Here is a 5,944-nt window from a genome sequence, read left to right on the forward strand (position 1 = left end):
ATCTTGAGGCAACAGTTCATGCAAAAATCCAATATATACCAGATTTACAGCATCTCCTGTGAAGCTGAAATAAAATAGAGATGAAAGATCTGCATGATCTTTACTATATCTCTCTGGTGGATAGACCCAGATTAGTGAGCTTGAAAAGGAGTCTGTCATGAGCAAAGGACCAGTAATTCCAGGGTCATGACCTTCTAGAGAGCCCAACTTCATTCCACACAGAGAAAAGAAAGATCTGAAACTGACTTCTTACCTGGACCTGTGTGAGCAGTGAGCAATTTTGTATATTGGAATTGCACTCGAGGAAGAAAATTGATGCAGCAGAAGTATTCACAGAAGCATTCATTGTACTATAAAGTTTGATTTTCATAGTACAGCTGATACCTAGGAAAACAGATGCTTGTTTAAAATGATTTTTAAAATGTAGTCATCAAGTTTAACAGGACAGGACAAACCAGCAATAAAGCTAATGAGTCCAACAACAAAAACATTTCAGGAATTTAACGGTCCAGCTGAACCAATAATCACCAGTCTTTAACACAAGAAGGAGTACACAGTGCCACTCTGCACTAACTCTATCCACTGTGGTGTCAAGTCAATGTTGCTGTGTCACACAGAGAAAGATGTGGTGAAGCTTCATTGGTTACTTGGAAAATAACTCTGAGTCTTTTATATTACATCTTCTAAATAACCCTCAAATCATAATCATAGACAACAAACTCCAGTGATAAAACTATAAATATCAAGTGTTTATGCAATGCCAGGAGAAGCAACACTGGTGGTTTAGAGAAATTACTGCCACCATTTACAGCATCCAACAAGTGCTGAGTATGTATAACCTCCAAACACGAACGCAGAAGAGAGCTGTGTAGCAATCATTTGACATTCATCAGTGTTGCATTGATATAGCTCTCTTTAAACTCATGTTACAGGAATAGCGCTGATTTCCAGCACAATTTCAGTTACAGATCTGTTTCAAAGTACAGCAGGAATACTGAGCCCAGTTCAGCCCTACACATGCCTTTTCTCTGGTGCTCTGACTGTATATAGCCTCCTGCCGTCTCCCAGCCCACACAATAGGCCTCTGTGTGCACGGCCCGCGGAATGCTGCGAGATGGCAGGGCAGTGGGATAGCTACATGGTGAGGATGGGGGTTGGAGGGTGAGGAAGGGTGTGGGTGCTCGGAGGATGAAAACTGGGAGGGGTTGGTTTTGGGGTAGGGGAAAGGAAAGGGGAAGAGATGGTAAGGAAGGCGGAAGGTGGTGGTGATGGGGGGCTGATCTTTCAGTACTGTACGGGTGCACTGAGGCTCCTGGGGTCTAGAGGGTGTCTAGGTTTCGGCACAGTGACCGTAAGAGAGGGGGTGGATGTAGCCCTGTGTACAGGCAAAGTGGTGATAATTAGCACCCACCTAGGGCAGAAGAGAGTATGAACAGGCCCTATTCACAACATATCTTGTCCCTCATTTGGTTGTGAAGAACACATAAGATAGTAGTGGCTGCAAGAAACTCCGCTTTAATGTTTCTGCCATTGTTGAGACTAAAGGATGCCAAATTTCAATGAGGAGGAAAAACATATGCAGCAAAAATTCAGTTGTCCTACAGGGCTATAACGCTCATTACATACCTGATTTTGTCTCGTTGGGGTGGAATGTGTAGCTTTACCGGTGCCACAGAAAGGGTCATGTTTCTACTAACAAAGATTTGCTGTGCACTGGCCACTTTGGGTCAATTAAGATCCAACCTGTCAGCCTCAGACTTGACTCAGTTTTTAATAGTTCAAGTTCTTCTTTGTAGCTGACCAGTTGTGTGCTTATGCACCAACTCTTGAATACTGAGATGTTCACATCCCCAGTGTGCATTATAATTTACCAGTGCACTTCATAAAGACCTTAATGTATAGCATTTAAGCTTACATGTGAGTTAAAGTTACCACATTAATCTTTATCTTGTTTTTACTTCATCTGAGACTTACAGACAGGGTTTTAGTCTGTGCACACTGAACCAGCGTTTCAACCTTTGTCATGAGTTAGTAGAGAGAATAAGAAATTCAATCAGAAATTTTAGAGAGGAATGAGGAATTTCTGCAATTCATGAAATCTGTAAAAATGTCTATAGAAACTGCAATACGTCCCCACAAATCACTGGAGTCTAACATCTAGGCCAGTGGTATCAAACCTGCAACTTTTTTACCCGTCGTTAATGGTTCCCTTTGATATTGACAAAAAACTAGATGACTGAAAATTGCGGTCTTATTTTTGTTGAACCTCATTAGTGGTGGTTAGCATAGAAGGACAGACCTACATGGCTCATATCAAGCCCCTCCAGCTGTGTACTATTAATCTAAATAAATGAATAAAGTCATTAAGAATTGAACATGAACAAACTTGGCCTTGTTTTACCGCTGGCTTACTGATATGCCAGATTGGCTGCTGGACTTTGGTTGAAGTCAAACGTTCCTATCTCTTGTTTACTTTTTGCTATATTCAAAGCTAGTAAGCTACTAATAATTTTATTTCATATCAGTATAGACATCCATTAAAGTGATTCATTTGTACATTGAACTAGTGACAAATGAACATATGGACATATGAACTTCTGTATGTTGCTATAGTAATTCAATTTAATTTAATTTATATAGGGCCACTTCACAACAACAGTCACCTCAAAGCACTTTGTATTTAAAGGTAAAGGCCCTATGATAATACAGGGAAACCCCAACAAACAGATGATCCCTGTGAGCAAGCACTTTGTGACTGTAGGAAGGAAAACTCCCTTTCTCCAGGAAGAAAGCTCCAGCAGAACGAGGCTTTGGTAGAGGCAGCCATCAGCCACAACCTGAGGGTGAGGAGAGGAAGACAGGACAAAGGTAGACTGTGGAAAAGAGCCAGAGTTTAATAATAACAGTGAGTAAAAATATGTAAGTGAAGAAGAAACGGTCAATGCATCAGGGAGGGTACAGTGTCATAATAAGCTTTGTCAAAAAGTATGCTTATTATTAAAGGTTAGAGCTCAAGGTGAACAGTAATAGTTACAGATTTAAAAGACAGGCTCTGATTTGTTCAAGTCTGATTGAATAATGCTGTAATCAAACATCATACCCATACTGGACTTTTAGTAATCTCTTCTTAATGTGATGCGGCCAATAAGCTAACAGGAGGCTGAATTAAATAAAATCCTCACTTTGCATTACTATTCCAACAGAGAAACACAAAAAAGGAATTTCAAATTAAAAGGATAGTCAGTTTTAATTATAGCCACCAGATACATCTGATCAAGCCTCAGTTAAACATAAGCTGGTAGTTTTTGTACAGACCAAAGACTGCGATTGATTTTGGTCACCACAGAGAGAAAGAATATTACAATGAAAGAAAAAAAAAACAGTTTCAACTTAGATATCTTTTTAATGAGTATTATGCTCACTACAACATCCCGGGGTGTTACTGCTGCCACTTTGGGGGCAATATTATGACAGACAGACGAGCAACAGATATGACAAGACATCCTATGATACTGGATTGGATGGTTAGGATAAGTCTCCAGGAAATGAATGTATTATAATTCAGTTTTATGCCCTCTATGTGTGTGTGTGTGTGTGTGTGTGTGTGTGTGTGTGTGTGTGTGTGTGTGTGTGTGTGTGTGTGTGTGTCGCTATGTGGGTAAGACTCAATTTAGAGAAGAGATGGAATTCCTTACACCCTGGGTGGCACAGGGATAATGGCCCTTATCCTTTCATTTGAGAGATGCATTAAACGATGCATTAAATCTCTACAAGGTTTCAATAGTTTCTAATGAGGAGCTTTATTTCACAATGTGCTATACCTATTTAATACCTCTTCCTAATATCATATTATTGCCATGCAGGCGGTGTAGGAGGCTTTGAGTTTAACAGGAACTGGAAATGGATTAAATTAAGGCGTTTTACATCCTTTGTTTCTGGGGTAATATCCGAACAAGAGTGGTGTGTGGTAGCATGAGTAAAATGTGTTTCAGGGCTTGGACGGTTTTGAGTGATTCAGGAAAATAAGCATGCCCCAATCCAGTGAAAATGGCAGTGTAATTGGTAATGTGGTGAGGACAGGCTGATAATGAGGATTTCCCAGGGCTTTAAATTAGCCTTGAACTAATAGATATCTCCTACCCTGTTAATTACCACACTTTTTTGTATGAACTACCTCTACACAATTCACTTTGACGAAACAGCTATAACCAACATCTTTCTCTAGCTCTTTCTATGTTCTTATATAGCAGCCTTTATTCTATATTTGTTGTTTTGATCCAGAGTATCCTAACAATTGTTCCAATCACATTTCACCTTTTTTCCTCCCTAAGGTACTTAAAAACGTCTGTCCAAAGTGGCCTCTATTGCAAGGCTTTAGCCAGACCTCCAGATTACTAAGATGGAATCAAAGCTCCAGAGCCGGTAAGTTTCTTTCCCTGTGTGAGGTGGAGGGGGAAAGAGGTTAAGTTTGTGCAGGCTTGGTGAGTGCAGTGAGGGGGGTTTTCTCACACAACACGGAGGATGAAGGGACAAAGGTGGCATTCATTGGCCCAGGAATGGAAAACATTTTCTGCTGAAAACAGAGAAGCTACAACCGGCAGAGGTAGCACAGAGGGACCATGGGTTAGCATATACTTCTTTAGAGAACTGATATGGCTGGAAATGCGAAGGAGAAGGCCATTCCTAGCAAGGCCTTGTTTATTTGGTAATAAAGATAATATCTTGTCCCTTTAGTCTACAATTAAAGTGTTACTGCACAGTTTGAAAGCGTGAGAAAGACTGTATTTCAATGATTTGATTGCCTTAATAATAAATAGATAAATATGAATAGATAAAAATAGAAAATATACATATTTTCATGTGATGTCTGCAATTCGGAAGAATCCTCCACTACGATGAGAAATAGTTTTACTAAGGAGTAAAAGTTTTGGTGATACTCTTCAGTGAACATCTCACATAGCAGCTGAGATCAAAGACAGGAAGCCAAGTCCAAAACTCAAAAAAATAAGAAGGGATCTTTTTAAAGTGTCTTTGAAGCACCAGGAAACATGCTGAGAAACCCTCTGGAGAGGAAAGATCTCACTGTGATGTGTACTCAGTAAAACTACAGAGTTAGAGAGGGGAAACTGACCTGAGTTGAAGGTCCTGGAGTGAGTACGCCACCTAGCGGACAGGACCGTAAGATTTCAGTCCATGAGCGTGGGAAACTCACCAGGTGGTGTCACTATGTCACAACACTAGAAAATACCGTAGCGACAACCTGACTGCAACCTTACAGGAAGTATGTAGGAGACAAACACAACACAGTTGGTCATTTACATCAGTCCATATTTACATATCATGACTAATAGAAGAGCCAGTTGTCCTACTGACGCATTTATAATGAAACACTGCCTATATTCTTCATATAAAATGTGGAAAACACTGTTATTGTTGTTGTTGTTGTTGTTGTTGTTAAACACTATCATCACCAACATTATTATTAGTAATAATAAAAACAAAAATAACAGTTTAATAGGAGAAATATATGTAAGATTTTGCATAAACAATCAAATATGAATTCAATATTAGGCATTGGATATTGGATGTGTTATTCATGCAGTAAGAAACAAACCATTTTAGATTGTTTTCTGTAAGTTATATATATATATATATGCCTAAAAACGAAAGCAAAGCTTGTTTATGAGCTCATTTCAGGTTTTAACTCCATTTAATCTCAATTTATAAATATTTTTGGATGGTCAATGGAGGGGGAAAATATAAATCCCTGAAAAGTATAGAGAATATATCTTTTTCTCTTTTTTTCTTTTGTTTAAATGGAAGTGATTTAACTTTGGCCGAAATTACATCAGTTTCATGTCGATAGGTACTGGTTGTTGACCCCACCATGCTGCCGGTGTCACAGCCCCGCCCCGGAGCAACAGCCTCTACTTGATCCCGTCTG

Source organism: Diplotaxodon limnothrissa, linkage group LG20, assembly GCF_057381915.1.
Source record: "Diplotaxodon limnothrissa isolate DT_005_m linkage group LG20, D_limnothrissa_male_GT1.1, whole genome shotgun sequence".
Taxonomy (NCBI): Eukaryota; Metazoa; Chordata; class Actinopteri; order Cichliformes; family Cichlidae; genus Diplotaxodon; species Diplotaxodon limnothrissa.